Source organism: Pelobates fuscus, chromosome 2 (assembly GCF_036172605.1).
Source record: "Pelobates fuscus isolate aPelFus1 chromosome 2, aPelFus1.pri, whole genome shotgun sequence".
Taxonomy (NCBI): domain Eukaryota; kingdom Metazoa; phylum Chordata; class Amphibia; order Anura; family Pelobatidae; genus Pelobates; species Pelobates fuscus.
The window spans coordinates 287250268-287271284 of record NC_086318.1 but is presented as its reverse complement, the minus strand read 5'-3'; the positions used below and the strand labels follow the sequence as shown (position 1 = coordinate 287271284).

The window sequence follows — 21017 nt, the reverse complement described above, 5'->3', positions numbered from 1 at the left end:
TCTCGCTAATGTTGGTAGAATATCAAACTCTGGTTGCGACAAAAGACAAGACGCTTCTGGATAGGGAAAAAAGTGGTCTGATTATGACATCATAATGCAAAAAAGAAATAAACAAAAGCTTACGGCACCTGAGGTTCCTAGTTGGTCTCCCATAGGGAAAAAAGTGGTCTGATTATGATATCATAATGCAAAAAAGAAATAAACAAAAGCTTACAGCACCTGAGGTTCCCAGTTGGTCTCCCATACAAGTACTAACCAGGCCCAAGTCTGGATGGCTTCCGAGATCTGATGAGATCAGGCATTTTCAGACTGGTATGGCCGTAAGAGAAATTAAGAGAATGCGATCTCGCTAATGTTGGTAGAATATCAAACTCTGGTTGCGACAAAAGACAAGACGCTTCTGGATAGGGAAAAAAGTGGTCTGATTATGACATCATAATGCAAAAAAGAAATAAACAAAAGCTTACGGCACCTGAGGTTCCTAGTTGGTCTCCCATAGGGAAAAAAGTGGTCTGATTATGACATCATAATGCAAAAAAGAAATAAACAAAAGCTTAAGGCACCTGAGGTTCCTAGTTGGTCTCCCATACAAGTACTAACCAGGCCCGAGTATGGATGGCTTCCGAGATCTGACGAGATCAGGCATTTTCAGACTGGTATGGCCGTAAGTGAAATTAAGTGAATGCGATCTCGCTAATGTTGGTAGAATATCAAACTCTGGTTGCGACAAAAGACAAGACGCTTCTGGATAGGGAAAAAAGTGGTCTGATTATGACATCATAATGCAAAAAATAAATAAACAAAAGCTTACGGCACCTGAGGTTCCTAGTTGGTCTCCCATACAAGTACTAACCAGGCCCGAGTCTGGATGGCTTCCGAGATCAGGCATTTTCAGACTGGTATGGCCGTAAGTGAAATTAAGAGAATGCGATCTCGCTAATGTTGGTAGAATATCAAACTCTGGTTGCCACAAAAGACAAGACGCTTCTGGATAGGGAAAAAAGTGGTCTGATTATGACATCATAATGCAAAAAAGAAATAAACAAAAGCTTAAGGCACCTGAGGTTCCTAGTTGGTCTCCCATACAAGTACTAACCAGGCCCGAGTCTGGATGGCTTCCGAGATCTGACGAGATCAGGCATTTTCAGACTGGTATGGCCGTAAGCGAAATTAAGAGAATGCGATCTCGCTAATGTTGGTAGAATATCAAACTCTGGTTGCGAAAAAAAAGACAAGACGCTTCTGGATAGGGAAAAAAGTGGTCTGATTATGACATCATAATGCAAAAAAGAAATAAACAAAAGCTTACGGCACCTGAGGTTCCTAGTTGGTCTCCCATACAAGTACTAACCAGACCCGAGTCTGGATGGCTTCCGAGATCTGATGAGATCAGGCATTGTCAGACTGGTATGGCCGTAAGTGAAATTAAGAGAATGCGATCTCGCTAATGTTGGTAGAATATCAAACTCTGGTTGCGACAAAAGACAAGACGCTTCTGGATAGGGAAAAAAGTGGTCTGATTATGACATCATAATGCAAAAAAAAAATAAACAAAAGCTTACGGCACCTGAGGTTCCTAGTTGGTCTCCCATACAAGTACTAACCAGGCCCGAGTCTGGATGGCTTCCGAGATCTGACGAGATCAGGCATTTTCAGACTGGTATGGCCGTAAGAGAAATTAAGAGAATGCGATCTCGCTAATGTTGGTAGAATATCAAACTCTGGTTGCGACAAAAGACAAGACGCTTCTGGATAGGGAAAAAAGTGGTCTGATTATGACATCATAATGCAAAAAAGAAATAAACAAAAGCTTACGGCACCTGAGGTTCCTAGTTGGTCTCCCATAGGGAAAAAAGTGGTCTGATTATGACATCATAATGCAAAAAAGAAATAAACAAAAGCTTAAGGCACCTGAGGTTCCTAGTTGGTCTCCCATACAATTACTAACCAGGCCCGAGTATGGATGGCTTCCGAGATCTGACGAGATCAGGCATTTTCAGACTGGTATGGCCGTAAGTGAAATTAAGTGAATGCGATCTCGCTAATGTTGGTAGAATATCAAACTCTGGTTGCGACAAAAGACAAGACGCTTCTGGATAGGGAAAAAAGTGGTCTGATTATGACATCATAATGCAAAAAAGAAATAAACAAAAGCTTACGGCACCTGAGGTTCCTAGTTGGTCTCCCATACAAGTACTAACCAGGCCCGAGTCTGGATGGCTTCCGAGATCAGGCATTTTCAGACTGGTATGGCCGTAAGTGAAATTAAGAGAATGCGATCTCGCTAATGTTGGTAGAATATCAAACTCTGGTTGCCACAAAAGACAAGACGCTTCTGGATAGGGAAAAAAAGTGGTCTGATTATGACATCATAATGCAAAAAAGAAATAAACAAAAGCTTAAGGCACCTGAGGTTCCTAGTTGGTCTCCCATACAAGTACTAACCAGGCCCGAGTCAGGATGGCTTCCGAGATCTGACGAGATCAGGCATTTTCAGACTGGTATGGCCGTAAGTGAAATTAAGAGAATGCGATCTCGCTAATGTTGGTAGAATATCAAACTCTGGTTGCGAAAAAAAAGACAAGACGCTTCTGGATAGGGAAAAAAGTGGTCTGATTATGACATCATAATGCAAAAAAGAAATAAACAAAAGCTTACGGCACCTGAGGTTCCTAGTTGGTCTCCCATACAAGTACTAACCAGACCCGAGTCTGGATGGCTTCCGAGATCTGATGAGATCAGGCATTGTCAGACTGGTATGGCCGTAAGTGAAATTAAGAGAATGCGATCTCGCTAATGTTGGTAGAATATCAAACTCTGGTTGCGACAAAAGACAAGACGCTTCTGGATAGGGAAAAAAGTGGTCTGATTATGACATCATAATGCAAAAAAAAAATAAACAAAAGCTTACGGCACCTGAGGTTCCTAGTTGGTCTCCCATACAAGTACTAACCAGGCCCGAGTCTGGATGGCTTCCGAGATTTGACGAGATCAGGCATTTTCAGACTGGTATAGCCGCAAGTGAAATTAAGAGAATGCGATCTCGCTAATGTTGGTAGATTATCAAACTCTGGTTGCGACAAAAGACAAGACGCTTCTGGATAGGGAAAAAAGTGGTCTGATTATGACATCATAATGCAAAAAAGAAATAAACAAAAGCTTACGGCACCTAAGGTTCCCAGTTGGTCTCCCATACAAGTACTAACCAGGCCCGAGTCTGGATGGCTTCCGAGATCTGATGAGATCAGGCATTTTCAGACTGGTATGGCCGTAAGTGAAATCAAGAGAATGCGATCTCGCTAATGTTGGTAGAATATCAAACTCTGGTTGCGACAAAAGACAAGACGCTTCTGGATAGGGAAAAAAAGTGGTCTGATTATGACATCATAATGCAAAAAAGAAATAAACAAAAGCTTACGGCACCTGAGGTTCCTAGTTGGTCTCCCATACAAGTACTAACCAGGCCCGAGTCAGGATGGCTTCCGAGATCTGACGAGATCAGGCATTTTCAGACTGGTATGGCCGTAAGTGAAGTTAAGAGAATGTGATCTCGCTAATGTTGGTAGAATATCAAACTCTGGTTGCGACAAAAGACAAGACGCTTCTGGATAGGGAAAAAAGTGGTCTGATTATGACATCATAATGCAAAAAAGAAATAAACAAAAGCTTACGGCACCTGAGGTTCCTAGTTGGTCTCCCATACAAGTACTAACCAGGCCCGAGTCTGGATGGCTTCCGAGATCTGACGAGATCAGGCATTTTCAGACTGGTATGGCCGTAAGAGAAATTAAGAGAATGCGATCTCGCTAATGTTGGTAGAATATCAAACTCTGGTTGCGACAAAAGACAAGACGCTTCTGGATAGGGAAAAAAGTGGTCTGATTATGACATCATAATGCAAAAAAGAAATAAACAAAAGCTTACGGCACCTGAGGTTCCTAGTTGGTCTCCCATAGGGAAAAAAGTGGTCTGATTATGACATCATAATGCAAAAAAGAAATAAACAAAAGCTTAAGGCACCTGAGGTTCCTAGTAGGTCTCCCATACAAGTACTAACCAGGCCCGAGTATGGATGGCTTCCGAGATCTGACGAGATCAGGCATTTTCAGACTGGTATGGCCGTAAGTGAAATTAAGTGAATGCGATCTCGCTAATGTTGGTAGAATATCAAACTCTGGTTGCGACAAAAGACAAGACGCTTCTGGATAGGGAAAAAAGTGGTCTGATTATGACATCATAATGCAAAAAAGAAATAAACAAAAGCTTACGGCACCTGAGGTTCCTAGTTGGTCTCCCATACAAGTACTAACCAGGCCCGAGTCTGGATGGCTTCCGAGATCAGGCATTTTCAGACTGGTATGGCCGTAAGTGAAATTAAGAGAATGCGATCTCGCTAATGTTGGTAGAATATCAAACTCTGGTTGCCACAAAAGACAAGACGCTTCTGGATAGGGAAAAAAGTGGTCTGATTATGACATCATAATGCAAAAAAGAAATAAACAAAAGCTTAAGGCACCTGAGGTTCCTAGTTGGTCTCCCATACAAGTACTAACCAGGCCCGAGTCTGGATGGCTTCCGAGATCTGACGAGATCAGGCATTTTCAGACTGGTATGGCCGTAAGTGAAATTAAGAGAATGCGATCTCGCTAATGTTGGTAGAATATCAAACTCTGGTTGCGAAAAAAAAGACAAGACGCTTCTGGATAGGGAAAAAAGTGGTCTGATTATGACATCATAATGCAAAAAAGAAATAAACAAAAGCTTACGGCACCTGAGGTTCCTAGTTGGTCTCCCATACAAGTACTAACCAGACCCGAGTCTGGATGGCTTCCGAGATCTGATGAGATCAGGCATTGTCAGACTGGTATGGCCGTAAGTGAAATTAAGAGAATGCGATCTCGCTAATGTTGGTAGAATATCAAACTCTGGTTGCGACAAAAGACAAGACGCTTCTGGATAGGGAAAAAAGTGGTCTGATTATGACATCATAATGCAAAAAAAAAATAAACAAAAGCTTACGGCACCTGAGGTTCCTAGTTGGTCTCCCATACAAGTACTAACCAGGCCCGAGTCTGGATGGCTTCCGAGATTTGACGAGATCAGGCATTTTCAGACTGGTATGGCCGCAAGTGAAATTAAGAGAATGCGATCTCGCTAATGTTGGTAGATTATCAAACTCTGGTTGCCACAAAAGACAAGACGCTTCTGGATAGGGAAAAAAAGTGGTCTGATTATGACATCATAATGCAAAAAAGAAATAAACAAAAGCTTAAGGCACCTGAGGTTCCTAGTTGGTCTCCCACACAAGTACTAACCAGGCCCGAGTCTGGATGGCTTCCGAGATCTGACGAGATCAGGCATTTTCAGACTGGTATGGCCGTAAGTGAAATTAAGAGAATGCGATCTCGCTAATGTTGGTAGAATATCAAACTCTGGTTGCGAAAAAAAAGACAAGACGCTTCTGGATAGGGAAAAAAGTGGTCTGATTATGACATCATAATGCAAAAAAGAAATAAACAAAAGCTTACGGCACCTGAGGTTCCTAGTTGGTCTCCCATACAAGTACTAACCAGACCCGAGTCTGGATGGCTTCCGAGATCTGATGAGATCAGGCATTGTCAGACTGGTATGGCCGTAAGTGAAATTAAGAGAATGCGATCTCGCTAATGTTGGTAGAATATCAAACTCTGGTTGCGACAAAAGACAAGACGCTTCTGGATAGGGAAAAAAGTGGTCTGATTATGACATCATAATGCAAAAAAAAAATAAACAAAAGCTTACGGCACCTGAGGTTCCTAGTTGGTCTCCCATACAAGTACTAACCAGGCCCGAGTCTGGATGGCTTCCGAGATTTGACGAGATCAGGCATTTTCAGACTGGTATAGCCGCAAGTGAAATTAAGAGAATGCGATCTCGCTAATGTTGGTAGATTATCAAACTCTGGTTGCGACAAAAGACAAGACGCTTCTGGATAGGGAAAAAAGTGGTCTGATTATGACATCATAATGCAAAAAAGAAATAAACAAAAGCTTACGGCACCTAAGGTTCCCAGTTGGTCTCCCATACAAGTACTAACCAGGCCCGAGTCTGGATGGCTTCCGAGATCTGATGAGATCAGGCATTTTCAGACTGGTATGGCCGTAAGTGAAATCAAGAGAATGCGATCTCGCTAATGTTGGTAGAATATCAAACTCTGGTTGCGACAAAAGACAAGACGCTTCTGGATAGGGAAAAAAAGTGGTCTGATTATGACATCATATGCAAAAAAGAAATAAACAAAAGCTTACGGCACCTGAGGTTCCTAGTTGGTCTCCCATACAAGTACTAACCAGGCCCGAGTCAGGATGGCTTCCGAGATCTGACGAGATCAGGCATTTTCAGACTGGTATGGCCGTAAGTGAAGTTAAGAGAATGTGATCTCGCTAATGTTGGTAGAATATCAAACTCTGGTTGCGACAAAAGACAAGACGCTTCTGGATAGGGAAAAAAGTGGTCTGATTATGACATCATAATGCAAAAAAGAAATAAACAAAAGCTTACGGCACCTGAGGTTCCTAGTTGGTCTCCCATACAAGTACTAACCAGGCCCGAGTCTGGATGGCTTCCGAGATCTGACGAGATCAGGCATTTTCAGACTGGTATGGCCGTAAGAGAAATTAAGAGAATGCGATCTCGCTAATGTTGGTAGAATATCAAACTCTGGTTGCGACAAAAGACAAGACGCTTCTGGATAGGGAAAAAAGTGGTCTGATTATGACATCATAATGCAAAAAAGAAATAAACAAAAGCTTACGGCACCTGAGGTTCCTAGTTGGTCTCCCATAGGGAAAAAAGTGGTCTGATTATGACATCATAATGCAAAAAAGAAATAAACAAAAGCTTAAGGCACCTGAGGTTCCTAGTAGGTCTCCCATACAAGTACTAACCAGGCCCGAGTATGGATGGCTTCCGAGATCTGACGAGATCAGGCATTTTCAGACTGGTATGGCCGTAAGTGAAATTAAGTGAATGCGATCTCGCTAATGTTGGTAGAATATCAAACTCTGGTTGCGACAAAAGACAAGACGCTTCTGGATAGGGAAAAAAGTGGTCTGATTATGACATCATAATGCAAAAAAGAAATAAACAAAAGCTTACGGCACCTGAGGTTCCTAGTTGGTCTCCCATACAAGTACTAACCAGGCCCGAGTATGGATGGCTTCCGAGATCTGACGAGATCAGGCATTTTCAGACTGGTATGGCCGTAAGTGAAATTAAGTGAATGCGATCTCGCTAATGTTGGTAGAATATCAAACTCTGGTTGCGACAAAAGACAAGACGCTTCTGGATAGGGAAAAAAGTGGTCTGATTATGACATCATAATGCAAAAAAGAAATAAACAAAAGCTTACAGCACCTGAGGTTCCTAGTTGGTCTCCCATACAAGTACTAACCAGGCCCGAGTCAGGATGGCTTCCGAGATCTGACGAGATCAGGCATTTTCAGACTGGTATGGCCGTAAGTGAAATTAAGAGAATGCGATCTCGCTAATGTTGGTAGAATATCAAACTCTGGTTGCAACAAAAGACAAGACGCTTCTGGATAGGGAAAAAAGTGGTCTGATTATGACATCATAATGCAAAAAAGAAATAAACAAAACCTGACGGCACCTGAGGTTCCTAGTATGTCTCCCATACAAGTACTAACCAGGCCTGAGTTCGGATGGCTTCCGAGATCTGACGAGATCAGGCATTTTCAGACTGGTATGGCCGTAAGTGAAATTAAGAGAATGCGATCTCGCTAATGTTGGTAGAATATCAAACTCTGGTTGCGACAAAAGACAAGATGCTTCTAGATAGGGAAAAAAGTGGTCTGATTATGACATCATTATGCAAAAAAGAAATAAACAAAAGCTTACGGCACCTGAGGTTCCTAGTTGGTCACCCATACAAGTACTAACCAGGCACGAGTCTGGATGGCTTCCGAGATCTGACGAGATCAGGATTTTTCAGACTGGTATGGCTGTAAGTGAAATTAAGATAATGCGATCTCGCTAATGTTGGTAGAATATCAAACTCTGGTTGCGACAAAAGACAAGACGCTTCTGGATAGGGAAAAAAGTGGTCTGATTATGACATCATAATGCAAAAAAGAAATAAACAAAAGCTTACGGCACCTGAGGTTCCTAGTTGGTCTCCCATACAAGTACTAACCAGACCCGAGTCTGGATGGCTTCCGAGATCTGACGAGATCAGGCATTTTCAGACTGGTATGGCCATAATTGAAATTAAGAGAATGCGATCTCGCTAATGTTGGTAGAATATCAAACTCTGGTTGCGACAAAAGACAAGACGCTTCTGGATAGGGAAAAAAGTGGTATGATTATGACATCATAATGCAAAAAAGAAATAAACAAAAGCTTACGGCATCTGAGGTTCCTAGTTGGTCTCCCATAGGGAAAAAAGTGGTCTGATTATGACATCATAATGCAAAAAAGAAATAAACAAAAGCTTACGGCACCTGAGGTTCCTAGTTGGTCTCCCATACAAGTACTAACCAGGCCCGAGTCTGGATGGCTTCAGAGATCTGACGAGATCAGGCATTTTCAGACTGGTATGGCCGTAAGTGAAATTAAGAGAATGCGATCTCGCAAATGTTGGTAGAATATCAAACTCTGGTTGCGACAAAAGACAAGACGCTTCTGGATAGGGAAAAAAGTGGTCTGATTATGACATCATAATGCAAAAAAGAAATAAACAAAAGCTTACGGCACCTGAGGTTCCTAGTTGGTCTCCCATAGGGAAAAAAGTGGTCTGATTATGACATCATAATGCAAAAAAGAAATAAACAAAAGCTTACGGCACCTGAGGTTCCTAGTTGGTCTCCCATACAAGTACTAACCAAGCCCGAGTCTGGATGGCTTCCGAGATCTGATGAGATCAGGCATTTTCAGACTGGTATGGCCGTAAGTTAAATTAAGAGAATGCGATCTCGCTAATGTTGGTAGAATATCAAACTCTGGTTGCGACAAAAGACAAGACGCTTCTGGATAGGGAAAAAAGTGGTCTGATTATGACATCATAATGCAAAAAAGAAATAAACAAAAGTTTACAGCACCTGAGGTTCCTAGTTGGTCTCCCATACAAGTACTAACCAGGCCCGAGTCTGGATAGCATCCGAGATCTGATGAGATCAGGCATTTTCAGACTGGTATAGCCGTAACTGAAATTAAGAGAATGCGATCTCGCTAATGTTGGTAGAATATCAAACTCTGGTTGCGACAAAAGACAAGACGCTTCTGTATAGGGAAAAAAGTGGTCTGATTATGACATCATAATGCAAAAAAGAAATAAACAAAAGCTTACGGCACCTGAGGTTCCTAGTTGGTCTCCCATAGGGAAAAAAGTGGTCTGATTATGACATCATAATGCAAAAAAGAAATAAACAAAAGTTTACGGCACCTGAGGTTCCTAGTTGGTCTCCCATGCAAGTACTAACCAGGCCCAAGTCTGGATGGCTTCCAAGATCTGACGAGATCAGGCATTTTCAGACCGGTATGGCCGTAAGTGAAGTTAAGAGTATGCGATCTCGTTATTGTTGGTAGAATATCAAACTCTGGTTGCGACAAAAGACAAGATGCTTCTGGATAGGGAAAAAAGTGGTCTGATTATGACATCATAATGCAAAAAAGAAATAAACAAAAGCTTACGGCACCTGAGGTTTCTAGTTGGTCTCCAATACAAGTACTAACCAGGCCCGAGTCTGGATGGCTTCCGAGATCTGCCGAGATCAGGCATTTTCAGACTGGTATGGCCGTAAGGGAAATTAAGAGAATGCGATCTCGCTAATGTTGGTAGAAAATCAAACTCTGGTTGCGACAAAAGACAAGACGCTTCTGGATAGGGAAAAAAGTGGTCTGATTATGACATCTTAATGCAAAAAAGAAATAAACAAAAGCTTACGGCACCTGAGGTTCCTAGTTGGTCTCCCATAGGGAAAAAAGTGGTCTGATTATGACATCATAATGTAAAAAGGAAATAAACAAAAGCTTACGGCACCTGAGGTTCCTAGTTGGTCTCCCATACAAGTACTAACCAGGCCTGAGTCTGGATGTCTTCCGAGATCTGGCATTTTCAGACTGGTATGGCCATAAGTGAAATTAAGAGAATGCGATCTCGCTAATGTTGGTAGAATATCAAACTCTGGTTGCGACAAAAGACAAGACGCTTCTGGATAGGGAAAAAAGTGGTCTGATTATGACATCATAATGCAAAAAATAAATAAACAAAAGCTTACGGCACCTGAGGTTCCTAGTTGGTCTCCCATACAAGTAGTAACCAGGCCCGAGTCTGGATGGCTTCCGAGATCTGACGAGATCAGGCATTTTCAGACTGGTATGGCCGTAAGTGAAATTAAGAGAATGCGATCTCGCTAATGTTGGTAGAATATCAAACTCTGGTTGCGACAAAAGACAAGGTGCTTCTAGATAGGGAAAAAAGTGGTCTGATTATGACATCATTATGCAAAAAAGAAATAAACAAAAGCTTACGGCACCTGAGGTTCCTAGTTGGTCACCCATACAAGTACTAACCAGGCACGAGTCTGGATGGCTTCCGAGATCTGACGAGATCAGGCATTTTCAGACTGGTATGGCTGTAAGTGAAATTAAGATAATGCGATCTCGCTAATGTTGGTAGAATATCAAACTCTGGTTGCGACAAAAGACAAGACGCTTCTGGATAGGGAAAAAAGTGGTCTGATTATGACATCATAATGCAAAAAAGAAATAAACAAAAGCTTACGGCACCTGAGGTTCCTAGTTGGTCTCCCATACAAGTACTAACCAGACCCGAGTCTGGATGGCTTCCGAGATCTGACGAGATCAGGCATTTTCAGACTGGTATGGCTGTAAGTGAAATTAAGATAATGCGATCTCGCTAATGTTGGTAGAATATCAAACTCTGGTTGCGACAAAAGACAAGACGCTTCTGGATAGGGAAAAAAGTGGTATGATTATGACATCATAATGCAAAAAAGAAATAAACAAAAGCTTACGGCATCTGAGGTTCCTAGTTGGTCTCCCATAGGGAAAAAAGTGGTCTGATTATGACATCATAATGCAAAAAAGAAATAAACAAAAGCTTACGGCACCTGAGGTTCCTAGTTGGTCTCCCATACAAGTACTAACCAGGCCCGAGTCTGGATGGCTTCAGAGATCTGACGAGATCAGGCATTTTCAGACTGGTATGGCCGTAAGTGAAATTAAGAGAATGCGATCTCGCAAATGTTGGTAGAATATCAAACTCTGGTTGCGACAAAAGACAAGACGCTTCTGGATAGGGAAAAAAGTGGTCTGATTATGACATCATAATGCAAAAAAGAAATAAACAAAAGCTTACGGCACCTGAGGTTCCTAGTTGGTCTCCCATAGGGAAAAAAGTGGTCTGATTATGACATCATAATGCAAAAAAGAAATAAACAAAAGCTTACGGCACCTGAGGTTCCTAGTTGGTCTCCCATACAAGTACTAACCAAGCCCGAGTCTGGATGGCTTCCGAGATCTGATGAGATCAGGCATTTTCAGACTGGTATGGCCGTAAGTTAAATTAAGAGAATGCGATCTCGCTAATGTTGGTAGAATATCAAACTCTGGTTGCGACAAAAGACAAGACGCTTCTGGATAGGGAAAAAAGTGGTCTGATTATGACATCATAATGCAAAAAAGAAATAAACAAAAGTTTACAGCACCTGAGGTTCCTAGTTGGTCTCCCATACAAGTACTAACCAGGCCCGAGTCTGGATAGCATCCGAGATCTGATGAGATCAGGCATTTTCAGACTGGTATATCCGTAACTGAAATTAAGAGAATGCGATCTCGCTAATGTTGGTAGAATATCAAACTCTGGTTGCGACAAAAGACAAGACGCTTCTGTATAGGGAAAAAAGTGGTCTGATTATGACATCATAATGCAAAAAAGAAATAAACAAAAGCTTACGGCACCTGAGGTTCCTAGTTGGTCTCCCATACAAGTACTAACCAGACCCGAGTCTGGATGGCTTCCGAGATCTGACGAGATCAGGCATTTTCAGACTGGTATGGCCATAATTAAAATTAAGAGAATGCGATCTCGCTAATGTTGGTAGAATATCAAACTCTGGTTGCGACAAAAGACAAGACGCTTCTGGATAGGGAAAAAAGTGGTATGATTATGACATCATAATGCAAAAAAGAAATAAACAAAAGCTTACGGCATCTGAGGTTCCTAGTTGGTCTCCCATAGGGAAAAAAGTGGTCTGATTATGACATCATAATGCAAAAAAGAAATAAACAAAAGCTTACGGCACCTGAGGTTCCTAGTTGGTCTCCCATACAAGTACTAACCAGGCCCGAGTCTGGATGGCTTCAGAGATCTGACGAGATCAGGCATTTTCAGACTGGTATGGCCGTAAGTGAAATTAAGAGAATGCGATCTCGCAAATGTTGGTAGAATATCAAACTCTGGTTGCGACAAAAGACAAGACGCTTCTGGATAGGGAAAAAAGTGGTCTGATTATGACATCATAATGCAAAAAAGAAATAAACAAAAGCTTACGGCACCTGAGGTTCCTAGTTGGTCTCCCATAGGGAAAAAAGTGGTCTGATTATGACATCATAATGCAAAAAAGAAATAAACAAAAGCTTACGGCACCTGAGGTTCCTAGTTGGTCTCCCATACAAGTACTAACCAAGCCCGAGTCTGGATGGCTTCCGAGATCTGATGAGATCAGGCATTTTCAGACTGGTATGGCCGTAAGTTAAATTAAGAGAATGCGATCTCGCTAATGTTGGTAGAATATCAAACTCTGGTTGCGACAAAAGACAAGACGCTTCTGGATAGGGAAAAAAGTGGTCTGATTATGACATCATAATGCAAAAAAGAAATAAACAAAAGTTTACAGCACCTGAGGTTCCTAGTTGGTCTCCCATACAAGTACTAACCAGGCCCGAGTCTGGATAGCATCCGAGATCTGATGAGATCAGGCATTTTCAGACTGGTATAGCCGTAACTGAAATTAAGAGAATGCGATCTCGCTAATGTTGGTAGAATATCAAACTCTGGTTGCGACAAAAGACAAGACGCTTCTGTATAGGGAAAAAAGTGGTCTGATTATGACATCATAATGCAAAAAAGAAATAAACAAAAGCTTACGGCACCTGAGGTTCCTAGTTGGTCTCCCATGCAAGTACTAACCAGGCCCAAGTCTGGATGGCTTCCAAGATCTGACGAGATCAGGCATTTTCAGACTGGTATGGCCGTAAGTGAAGTTAAGAGTATGCGATCTCGTTATTGTTGGTAGAATATCAAACTCTGGTTGCGACAAAAGACAAGATGCTTCTGGATAGGGAAAAAAGTGGTCTGATTATGACATCATAATGCAAAAAAGAAATAAACAAAAGCTTACGGCACCTGAGGTTTCTAGTTGGTCTCCAATACAAGTACTAACCAGGCCCGAGTCTGGATGGCTTCCGAGATCTGCCGAGATCAGGCATTTTCAGACTGGTATGGCCGTAAGGGAAATTAAGAGAATGCGATCTCGCTAATGTTGGTAGAAAATCAAACTCTGGTTGCGACAAAAGACAAGACGCTTCTGGATAGGGAAAAAAGTGGTCTGATTATGACATCTTAATGCAAAAAAGAAATAAACAAAAGCTTACGGCACCTGAGGTTCCTAGCTGGTCTCCCATAGGGAAAAAAGTGGTCTGATTATGACATCATAATGTAAAAAGGAAATAAACAAAAGCTTACGGCACCTGAGGTTTCTAGTTGGTCTCCCATACAAGTACTAACCAGGCCTGAGTCTGGATGTCTTCCGAGATCTGGCATTTTCAGACTGGTATGGCCGTAAGTGAAATTAAGAGAATGCGATCTCGCTAATGTTGGTAGAATATCAAACTCTGGTTGCGACAAAAGACAAGACGCTTCTGGATAGGGAAAAAAGTGGTCTGATTATGACATCATAATGCAAAAAAGAAATAAACAAAAGCTTACGGCACCTGAGGTTCCTAGTTGGTCTCCCATACAAGTACTAACCAGGCCCAAGTCTGGATGGCTTCCGAGATCTGACGAGATCAAGCATTTTCAGACTGGTATGGCCGTAAGTGAAATTAAGAGAATGCGATCTCGCTAATGTTGGTAGAATATCAAACTCTGGTTGCGACAAAAGACAAGACGCTTCTGGATAGGGAAAAAAGTGGTCTGATTATGACATCATAATGCAAAAAATTAAATAAACAAAAGCTTACGGCATCTGAGGTTCCTAGTTGGTCTCCCATACAAGTACTAACCAGACCCGAGTCTGGATGGCTTCCGAGATCAGGCATTTTCAGACTGGTATGGCCGTAAGTGAAATTAAGAGAATGCGATCTCGCTAATGTTGGTAGAATATCAAACTCTGGTTGCGACAAAAGACAAGACGCTTCTGGATAGGGAAATAAGTGGTCTGATTATGACATCATAATGCAAAAAAGAAATAAACAAAAGCTTACGGCACCTGAGGTTCCTAGTTGGTCTCCCATAGGGAAAAAAGTGGTCTGATTATGACATCATAATGCAAAAAATAAATAAACAAAAGCTTACGGCACCTGAGGTTCCTAGTTGGTCTCCCATACAAGTACTAACCAGACCCGTGTCTGGATGGCTTCCGAGATCTGACGAGATCAGGCATTTTCAGACTGGTATGGCCGTAAGTGAAATTAAGAGAATGCGATCTCGCTAATGTTGGTAGAATATCAAACTCTGGTTGCGACAAAAGACAAGATGCTTCTGGATAGGGAAAAAAGTGGTCTGATTATGACATCATAATGCAAAAAAGAAATAAACAAAAGCTTAAGGCACCTGAGGTTCCTAGTTGGTCTCCCATAGGGAAAAAAGTGGTCTGATTATGACATCATAATGCAAAAAAGAAATAAACTAAAGCTTACGGCACCTGAGGTTCCTAGTTGGTCTCCCATACAAGTACTAACCAGGCCCGAGTCTGGATGGCTTCCGAGATCTGACATTTTCAGACTGGTATGGCCGTAAGTGAAATTAAGAGAATGCGATCTCGTTATTGTTGGTAGAATATCAAACTCTGGTTGCGACAAAAGACAAGATGCTTCTGGATAGGGAAAAAAGTGGTCTGATTATGACATCATAATGCAAAAAAGAAATAAACAAAAGCTTACGGCACCTGAGGTTTCTAGTTGGTCTCCAATACAAGTACTAACCAGGCCCGAGTCTGGATGGCTTCCGAGATCTGCCGAGATCAGGCATTTTCAGACTGGTATGGCCGTAAAGGAAATTAAGAGAATGCGATCTCGCTAATGTTGGTAGAATATCAAACTCTGGTTGCGACAAAAGACAAGACGCTTCTGGATAGGGAAAAAAGTGGTCTGATTATGACATCTTAATGCAAAAAAGAAATAAACAAAAGCTTACGGCACCTGAGGTTCCTAGTTGGTCTCCCATAGGGAAAAAAGTGGTCTGATTATGACATAATAATGTAAAAAGGAAATAAACAAAAGCTTACGGCACCTGAGGTTCCTAGTTGGTCTCCCATACAAGTACTAACCAGGCCTGAGTCTGGATGTCTTCCGAGATCTGGCATTTTCAGACTGGTATGGCCGTAAGTGAAATTAAGAGAAAGCGATCTCGCTAATGTTGGTAGAATATCAAACTCTGGTTGCGACAAAAGACAAGACGCTTCTGGATAGGGAAAAAAGTGGTCTGATTATGACATCATAATGCAAAAAATAAATAAACAAAAGCTTACGGCACCTGAGGTTCCTAGTTGGTCTCCCATACAAGTACTAACCAGGCCCGAGTCTGGATGGCTTCCAAGATCTGACGAGATCAGGCATTTTCAGACTGTTATGGCCGTAAGTGAAGTTAAGAGTATGCGATCTCGTTATTGTTGGTAGAATATCAAACTCTGGTTGCGACAAAAGACAAGATGCTTCTGGATAGGGAAAAAAGTGGTCTGATTATGACATCATAATGCAAAAAAGAAATAAACAAAAGCTTACGGCACCTGAGGTTTCTAGTTGGTCTCCAATACAAGTACTAACCAGGCCCGAGTCTGGATGGCTTCCGAGATCTGCCGAGATCAGGCATTTTCAGACTGGTATGGCCGTAAGGGAAATTAAGAGAATGCGATCTCGCTAATGTTGGTAGAAAATCAAACTCTGGTTGCGACAAAAGACAAGACGCTTCTGGATAGGGAAAAAAGTGGTCTGATTATGAAATCTTAATGCAAAAAAGAAATAAACAAAAGCTTACGGCACCTGAGGTTCCTAGTTGGTCTCCCATAGGGAAAAAAGTGGTCTGATTATGACATCATAATGTAAAAAGGAAATAAACAAAAGCTTACGGCACCTGAGGTTCCTAGTTGGTCTCCCATACAAGTACTAACCAGGCCTGAGTCTGGATGTCTTCCGAGATCTGGCATTTTCAGACTGGTATGGCCGTAAGTGAAATTAAGAGAATGCGATCTCGCTAATGTTGGTAGAATATCAAACTCTGGTTGCGACAAAAGACAAGACGCTTCTGGATAGGGAAAAAAGTGGTCTGATTATGACATCATAATGCAAAAAATAAATAAACAAAAGCTTACGGCACCTGAGGTTCCTAGTTGGTCTCCCATACAAGTAGTAACCAGGCCCGAGTCTGGATGGCTTCCGAGATCTGACGAGATCAGGCATTTTCAGACTGGTATGGCCGTAAGTGAAATTAAGAGAATGCGATCTTGCTAATGTTGGTAGAATATCAAACTCTGGTTGCGACAAAAGACAAGATGCTTCTAGATAGGGAAAAAAGTGGTCTGATTATGACATCATTATGCAAAAAAGAAATAAACAAAAGCTTACGGCACCTGAGGTTCCTAGTTGGTCACCCATACAAGTACTAACCAGGCACGAGTCTGGATGGCTTCCGAGATCTGACGAGATCAGGCATTTTCAGACTGGTATGGCTGTAAGTGAAATTAAGATAATGCGATCTCGCTAATGTTGGTAGAATATCAAACTCTGGTTGCGACAAAAGACAAGACGCTTCTGGATAGGGAAAAAAGTGGTCTGATTATGACATCATAATGCAAAAAAGAAATAAACAAAAGCTTACGGCACCTGAGGTTCCTAGTTGGTCTCCCATACAAGTACTAACCAGACCCGAGTCTGGATGGCTTCCGAGATCTGACGAGATCAGGCATTTTCAGACTGGTATGGCCATAATTGAAATTAAGAGAATGCGATCTCGCTAATGTTGGTAGAATATCAAACTCTGGTTGCGACAAAAGACAAGACGCTTCTGGATAGGGAAAAAAGTGGTATGATTATGACATCATAATGCAAAAAAGAAATAAACAAAAGCTTACGGCATCTGAGGTTCCTAGTTGGTCTCCCATAGGGAAAAAAGTGGTCTGATTTTGACATCATAATGCAAAAAAGAAATAAACAAAAGCTTACGGCACCTGAGGTTCCTAGTTGGTCTCCCATACAAGTACTAACCAGGCCCGAGTCTGGATGGCTTCAGAGATCTGACGAGATCAGGCATTTTCAGACTGGTATGGCCGTAAGTGAAATTAAGAGAATGCGATCTCGCAAATGTTGGTAGAATATCAAACTCTGGTTGCGACAAAAGACAAGACGCTTCTGGATAGGGAAAAAAGTGGTCTGATTATGACATCATAATGCAAAAAAGAAATAAACAAAAGCTTACGGCACCTGAGGTTCCTAGTTGGTCTCCCATACAAGTACTAACCAGGCCCGAGTCTGGATGGCTTCCGAGATCTGACGAGATCAGGCATTTTCAGACTGGTATGGCCGTAAGTGAAATTAAGAGAATGCGATCTCGCTAATGTTGGTAGAATATCAAACTCTGGTTGCGACAAAAGACAAGACGCTTCTGGATAGGGAAAAAAGTGGTCTGATTATGACATCTTAATGCAAAAAAGAAATAAACAAAAGCTTACGGCACCTGAGGTTCCTAGTTGGTCTCCCATAGGGAAAAAAGTGGTCTGATTATGACATCATAATGTAAAAAGGAAATAAACAAAAGCTTACGGCACCTGAGGTTCCTAGTTGGTCTCCCATACAAGTACTAACCAGGCCTGAGTCTGGATGTCTTCCGAGATCTGGCATTTTCAGACTGGTATGGCCGTAAGTGAAATTAAGAGAAAGCGATCTCGCTAATGTTGGTAGAATATCAAACTCTGGTTGCGACAAAAGACAAGACGCTTCTGGATAGGGAAAAAAGTGGTCTGATTATGACATCATAATGCAAAAAATAAATAAACAAAAGCTTACGGCACCTGAGGTTCCTAGTTGGTCTCCCATACAAGTACTAACCAGGCCCGAGTCTGGATGGCTTCCAAGATCTGACGAGATCAGGCATTTTCAGACTGTTATGGCCGTAAGTGAAGTTAAGAGTATGCGATCTCGTTATTGTTGGTAGAATATCAAACTCTGGTTGCGACAAAAGACAAGATGCTTCTGGATAGGGAAAAAAGTGGTCTGATTATGACATCATAATGCAAAAAAGAAATAAACAAAAGCTTACGGCACCTGAGGTTTCTAGTTGGTCTCCAATACAAGTACTAACCAGGCCCGAGTCTGGATGGCTTCCGAGATCTGCCGAGATCAGGCATTTTCAGACTGGTATGGCCGTAAGGGAAATTAAGAGAATGCGATCTCGCTAATGTTGGTAGAAAATCAAACTCTGGTTGCGACAAAAGACAAGACGCTTCTGGATAGGGAAAAAAGTGGTCTGATTATGAAATCTTAATGCAAAAAAGAAATAAACAAAAGCTTACGGCACCTGAGGTTCCTAGTTGGTCTCCCATAGGGAAAAAAGTGGTCTGATTATGACATCATAATGTAAAAAGGAAATAAACAAAAGCTTACGGCACCTGAGGTTCCTAGTTGGTCTCCCATACAAGTACTAACCAGGCCTGAGTCTGGATGTCTTCCGAGATCTGGCATTTTCAGACTGGTATGGCCGTAAGTGAAATTAAGAGAATGCGATCTCGCTAATGTTGGTAGAATATCAAACTCTGGTTGCGACAAAAGACAAGACGCTTCTGGATAGGGAAAAAAGTGGTCTGATTATGACATCATAATGCAAAAAATAAATAAACAAAAGCTTACGGCACCTGAGGTTCCTAGTTGGTCTCCCATACAAGTAGTAACCAGGCCCGAGTCTGGATGGCTTCCGAGATCTGACGAGATCAGGCATTTTCAGACTGGTATGGCCGTAAGTGAAATTAAGAGAATGCGATCTTGCTAATGTTGGTAGAATATCAAACTCTGGTTGCGACAAAAGACAAGATGCTTCTAGATAGGGAAAAAAGTGGTCTGATTATGACATCATTATGCAAAAAAGAAATAAACAAAAGCTTACGGCACCTGAGGTTCCTAGTTGGTCACCCATACAAGTACTAACCAGGCACGAGTCTGGATGGCTTCCGAGATCTGACGAGATCAGGCATTTTCAGACTGGTATGGCTGTAAGTGAAATTAAGATAATGCGATCTCGCTAATGTTGGTAGAATATCAAACTCTGGTTGCGACAAAAGACAAGACGCTTCTGGATAGGGAAAAAAGTGGTCTGATTATGACATCATAATGCAAAAAAGAAATAAACAAAAGCTTACGGCACCTGAGGTTCCTAGTTGGTCTCCCATACAAGTACTAACCAGACCCGAGTCTGGATGGCTTCCGAGATCTGACGAGATCAGGCATTTTCAGACTGGTATGGCCATAATTGAAATTAAGAGAATGCGATCTCGCTAATGTTGGTAGAATATCAAACTCTGGTTGCGACAAAAGACAAGACGCTTCTGGATAGGGAAAAAAGTGGTATGATTATGACATCATAATGCAAAAAAGAAATAAACAAAAGCTTACGGCATCTGAGGTTCCTAGTTGGTCTCCCATAGGGAAAAAAGTGGTCTGATTTTGACATCATAATGCAAAAAAGAAATAAACAAAAGCTTACGGCACCTGAGGTTCCTAGTTGGTCTCCCATACAAGTACTAACCAGGCCCGAGTCTGGATGGCTTCAGAGATCTGACGAGATCAGGCATTTTCAGACTGGTATGGCCGTAAGTGAAATTAAGAGAATGCGATCTCGCAAATGTTGGTAGAATATCAAACTCTGGTTGCGACAAAAGACAAGACGCTTCTGGATAGGGAAAAAAGTGGTCTGATTATGACATCATAATGCAAAAAAGAAATAAACAAAAGCTTACGGCACCTGAGGTTCCTAGTTGGTCTCCCATACAAGTACTAACCAGGCCCGAGTCTGGATGGCTTCCGAGATCTGACGAGATCAGGCATTTTCAGACTGGTATGGCCGTAAGTGAAATTAAGAGAATGCGATCTCGCTAATGTTGGTAGAATATCAAACTCTGGTTGCGACAAAAGACAAGACGCTTCTGGATAGGGAAAAAAGTGGTCTGATTATGACATCTTAATGCAAAAAAGAAATAAACAAAAGCTTACGGCACCTGAGGTTCCTAGTTGGTCTCCCATAGGGAAAAAAGTGGTCTGATTATGACATCATAATGTAAAAAGGAAATAAACAAAAGCTTACGGCACCTGAGGTTCCTAGTTGGTCTCCCATACAAGTACTAACCAGGCCTGAGTCTGGATGTCTTCCGAGATCTGGCATTTTCAGACTGGTATGGCCGTAAGTGAAATTAAGAGAATGCGATCTCGCTAATGTTGGTAGAATATCAAACTCTGGTTGCGACAAAAGACAAGACGCTTCTGGATAGGGAAAAAAGTGGTCTGATTATGACATCATAATGCAAAAAAGAAATAAACAAAAGCTTACGGCACCTGAGGTTCCTAGTTGGTCTCCCATACAAGTACTAACCAGGCCCAAGTCTGGATGGCTTCCGAGATCTGACGAGATCAAGCATTTTCAGACTGGTATGGCCGTAAGTGAAATTAAGAGAATGCGATCTCGCTAATGTTGGTAGAATATCAAACTCTGGTTGCGACAAAAGACAAGACGCTTC

General features: G+C 41.8%; 64 pseudogenes; all 64 read right to left on the bottom strand.

Moving 5' to 3' along the window:
• Nucleotides 1-207: 207 nt before the first annotated feature.
• Nucleotides 208-326, bottom strand: LOC134594148 (5S ribosomal RNA; annotated as a pseudogene).
• A 225-nt stretch (nt 327-551) lies between these two features.
• On the bottom strand, nt 552-670 carry LOC134588135 (5S ribosomal RNA; annotated as a pseudogene).
• Nucleotides 671-804: 134 nt separating this feature from the next.
• On the bottom strand, nt 805-913 carry LOC134589299 (5S ribosomal RNA; annotated as a pseudogene).
• A 134-nt stretch (nt 914-1047) lies between these two features.
• LOC134595463 (5S ribosomal RNA) lies at nt 1048-1166 on the bottom strand (annotated as a pseudogene).
• A 136-nt stretch (nt 1167-1302) lies between these two features.
• On the bottom strand, nt 1303-1421 carry LOC134596478 (5S ribosomal RNA; annotated as a pseudogene).
• Nucleotides 1422-1555: 134 nt separating this feature from the next.
• LOC134589489 (5S ribosomal RNA) lies at nt 1556-1674 on the bottom strand (annotated as a pseudogene).
• A 225-nt stretch (nt 1675-1899) lies between these two features.
• Nucleotides 1900-2018, bottom strand: LOC134589096 (5S ribosomal RNA; annotated as a pseudogene).
• A 134-nt stretch (nt 2019-2152) lies between these two features.
• Nucleotides 2153-2261, bottom strand: LOC134589298 (5S ribosomal RNA; annotated as a pseudogene).
• A 135-nt stretch (nt 2262-2396) lies between these two features.
• Nucleotides 2397-2515, bottom strand: LOC134587851 (5S ribosomal RNA; annotated as a pseudogene).
• A 136-nt stretch (nt 2516-2651) lies between these two features.
• Nucleotides 2652-2770, bottom strand: LOC134596477 (5S ribosomal RNA; annotated as a pseudogene).
• Nucleotides 2771-2904: 134 nt separating this feature from the next.
• Nucleotides 2905-3023, bottom strand: LOC134587914 (5S ribosomal RNA; annotated as a pseudogene).
• Nucleotides 3024-3157: 134 nt separating this feature from the next.
• On the bottom strand, nt 3158-3276 carry LOC134588547 (5S ribosomal RNA; annotated as a pseudogene).
• Nucleotides 3277-3411: 135 nt separating this feature from the next.
• Nucleotides 3412-3530, bottom strand: LOC134595712 (5S ribosomal RNA; annotated as a pseudogene).
• A 134-nt stretch (nt 3531-3664) lies between these two features.
• Nucleotides 3665-3783, bottom strand: LOC134589488 (5S ribosomal RNA; annotated as a pseudogene).
• A 225-nt stretch (nt 3784-4008) lies between these two features.
• On the bottom strand, nt 4009-4127 carry LOC134588058 (5S ribosomal RNA; annotated as a pseudogene).
• Nucleotides 4128-4261: 134 nt separating this feature from the next.
• On the bottom strand, nt 4262-4370 carry LOC134589297 (5S ribosomal RNA; annotated as a pseudogene).
• A 134-nt stretch (nt 4371-4504) lies between these two features.
• Nucleotides 4505-4623, bottom strand: LOC134597244 (5S ribosomal RNA; annotated as a pseudogene).
• Nucleotides 4624-4759: 136 nt separating this feature from the next.
• LOC134596475 (5S ribosomal RNA) lies at nt 4760-4878 on the bottom strand (annotated as a pseudogene).
• Nucleotides 4879-5012: 134 nt separating this feature from the next.
• Nucleotides 5013-5131, bottom strand: LOC134597963 (5S ribosomal RNA; annotated as a pseudogene).
• A 135-nt stretch (nt 5132-5266) lies between these two features.
• On the bottom strand, nt 5267-5385 carry LOC134597544 (5S ribosomal RNA; annotated as a pseudogene).
• Nucleotides 5386-5521: 136 nt separating this feature from the next.
• LOC134596474 (5S ribosomal RNA) lies at nt 5522-5640 on the bottom strand (annotated as a pseudogene).
• A 134-nt stretch (nt 5641-5774) lies between these two features.
• Nucleotides 5775-5893, bottom strand: LOC134587913 (5S ribosomal RNA; annotated as a pseudogene).
• A 134-nt stretch (nt 5894-6027) lies between these two features.
• On the bottom strand, nt 6028-6146 carry LOC134588534 (5S ribosomal RNA; annotated as a pseudogene).
• Nucleotides 6147-6280: 134 nt separating this feature from the next.
• LOC134595711 (5S ribosomal RNA) lies at nt 6281-6399 on the bottom strand (annotated as a pseudogene).
• Nucleotides 6400-6533: 134 nt separating this feature from the next.
• Nucleotides 6534-6652, bottom strand: LOC134589486 (5S ribosomal RNA; annotated as a pseudogene).
• Nucleotides 6653-6877: 225 nt separating this feature from the next.
• Nucleotides 6878-6996, bottom strand: LOC134588057 (5S ribosomal RNA; annotated as a pseudogene).
• Nucleotides 6997-7130: 134 nt separating this feature from the next.
• On the bottom strand, nt 7131-7249 carry LOC134596331 (5S ribosomal RNA; annotated as a pseudogene).
• Nucleotides 7250-7383: 134 nt separating this feature from the next.
• On the bottom strand, nt 7384-7502 carry LOC134596258 (5S ribosomal RNA; annotated as a pseudogene).
• A 387-nt stretch (nt 7503-7889) lies between these two features.
• On the bottom strand, nt 7890-8008 carry LOC134588691 (5S ribosomal RNA; annotated as a pseudogene).
• Nucleotides 8009-8142: 134 nt separating this feature from the next.
• LOC134598346 (5S ribosomal RNA) lies at nt 8143-8261 on the bottom strand (annotated as a pseudogene).
• A 225-nt stretch (nt 8262-8486) lies between these two features.
• LOC134594687 (5S ribosomal RNA) lies at nt 8487-8605 on the bottom strand (annotated as a pseudogene).
• A 225-nt stretch (nt 8606-8830) lies between these two features.
• Nucleotides 8831-8949, bottom strand: LOC134594524 (5S ribosomal RNA; annotated as a pseudogene).
• Nucleotides 8950-9083: 134 nt separating this feature from the next.
• Nucleotides 9084-9202, bottom strand: LOC134597425 (5S ribosomal RNA; annotated as a pseudogene).
• Nucleotides 9203-9427: 225 nt separating this feature from the next.
• On the bottom strand, nt 9428-9546 carry LOC134597418 (5S ribosomal RNA; annotated as a pseudogene).
• Nucleotides 9547-9680: 134 nt separating this feature from the next.
• On the bottom strand, nt 9681-9799 carry LOC134589227 (5S ribosomal RNA; annotated as a pseudogene).
• A 468-nt stretch (nt 9800-10267) lies between these two features.
• On the bottom strand, nt 10268-10386 carry LOC134596548 (5S ribosomal RNA; annotated as a pseudogene).
• A 134-nt stretch (nt 10387-10520) lies between these two features.
• On the bottom strand, nt 10521-10639 carry LOC134588103 (5S ribosomal RNA; annotated as a pseudogene).
• Nucleotides 10640-10773: 134 nt separating this feature from the next.
• Nucleotides 10774-10892, bottom strand: LOC134598304 (5S ribosomal RNA; annotated as a pseudogene).
• Nucleotides 10893-11117: 225 nt separating this feature from the next.
• On the bottom strand, nt 11118-11236 carry LOC134594686 (5S ribosomal RNA; annotated as a pseudogene).
• A 225-nt stretch (nt 11237-11461) lies between these two features.
• Nucleotides 11462-11580, bottom strand: LOC134594523 (5S ribosomal RNA; annotated as a pseudogene).
• A 134-nt stretch (nt 11581-11714) lies between these two features.
• LOC134588444 (5S ribosomal RNA) lies at nt 11715-11833 on the bottom strand (annotated as a pseudogene).
• Nucleotides 11834-11967: 134 nt separating this feature from the next.
• LOC134598345 (5S ribosomal RNA) lies at nt 11968-12086 on the bottom strand (annotated as a pseudogene).
• A 225-nt stretch (nt 12087-12311) lies between these two features.
• On the bottom strand, nt 12312-12430 carry LOC134594685 (5S ribosomal RNA; annotated as a pseudogene).
• Nucleotides 12431-12655: 225 nt separating this feature from the next.
• On the bottom strand, nt 12656-12774 carry LOC134594522 (5S ribosomal RNA; annotated as a pseudogene).
• Nucleotides 12775-12908: 134 nt separating this feature from the next.
• Nucleotides 12909-13027, bottom strand: LOC134597423 (5S ribosomal RNA; annotated as a pseudogene).
• Nucleotides 13028-13161: 134 nt separating this feature from the next.
• On the bottom strand, nt 13162-13280 carry LOC134595342 (5S ribosomal RNA; annotated as a pseudogene).
• Nucleotides 13281-13414: 134 nt separating this feature from the next.
• On the bottom strand, nt 13415-13533 carry LOC134589226 (5S ribosomal RNA; annotated as a pseudogene).
• A 468-nt stretch (nt 13534-14001) lies between these two features.
• On the bottom strand, nt 14002-14120 carry LOC134594665 (5S ribosomal RNA; annotated as a pseudogene).
• A 469-nt stretch (nt 14121-14589) lies between these two features.
• LOC134597018 (5S ribosomal RNA) lies at nt 14590-14708 on the bottom strand (annotated as a pseudogene).
• A 1055-nt stretch (nt 14709-15763) lies between these two features.
• Nucleotides 15764-15882, bottom strand: LOC134588047 (5S ribosomal RNA; annotated as a pseudogene).
• Nucleotides 15883-16016: 134 nt separating this feature from the next.
• On the bottom strand, nt 16017-16135 carry LOC134589225 (5S ribosomal RNA; annotated as a pseudogene).
• Nucleotides 16136-16603: 468 nt separating this feature from the next.
• On the bottom strand, nt 16604-16722 carry LOC134596547 (5S ribosomal RNA; annotated as a pseudogene).
• Nucleotides 16723-16856: 134 nt separating this feature from the next.
• On the bottom strand, nt 16857-16975 carry LOC134588100 (5S ribosomal RNA; annotated as a pseudogene).
• Nucleotides 16976-17109: 134 nt separating this feature from the next.
• LOC134598343 (5S ribosomal RNA) lies at nt 17110-17228 on the bottom strand (annotated as a pseudogene).
• Nucleotides 17229-17453: 225 nt separating this feature from the next.
• LOC134594684 (5S ribosomal RNA) lies at nt 17454-17572 on the bottom strand (annotated as a pseudogene).
• A 134-nt stretch (nt 17573-17706) lies between these two features.
• LOC134593065 (5S ribosomal RNA) lies at nt 17707-17825 on the bottom strand (annotated as a pseudogene).
• A 468-nt stretch (nt 17826-18293) lies between these two features.
• On the bottom strand, nt 18294-18412 carry LOC134588046 (5S ribosomal RNA; annotated as a pseudogene).
• A 134-nt stretch (nt 18413-18546) lies between these two features.
• LOC134589223 (5S ribosomal RNA) lies at nt 18547-18665 on the bottom strand (annotated as a pseudogene).
• Nucleotides 18666-19133: 468 nt separating this feature from the next.
• Nucleotides 19134-19252, bottom strand: LOC134596546 (5S ribosomal RNA; annotated as a pseudogene).
• Nucleotides 19253-19386: 134 nt separating this feature from the next.
• Nucleotides 19387-19505, bottom strand: LOC134588099 (5S ribosomal RNA; annotated as a pseudogene).
• A 134-nt stretch (nt 19506-19639) lies between these two features.
• LOC134598342 (5S ribosomal RNA) lies at nt 19640-19758 on the bottom strand (annotated as a pseudogene).
• A 225-nt stretch (nt 19759-19983) lies between these two features.
• On the bottom strand, nt 19984-20102 carry LOC134594683 (5S ribosomal RNA; annotated as a pseudogene).
• A 134-nt stretch (nt 20103-20236) lies between these two features.
• Nucleotides 20237-20355, bottom strand: LOC134593054 (5S ribosomal RNA; annotated as a pseudogene).
• Nucleotides 20356-20823: 468 nt separating this feature from the next.
• LOC134594664 (5S ribosomal RNA) lies at nt 20824-20942 on the bottom strand (annotated as a pseudogene).
• Between the last annotated feature and the right edge of the window lie 75 nt (nt 20943-21017).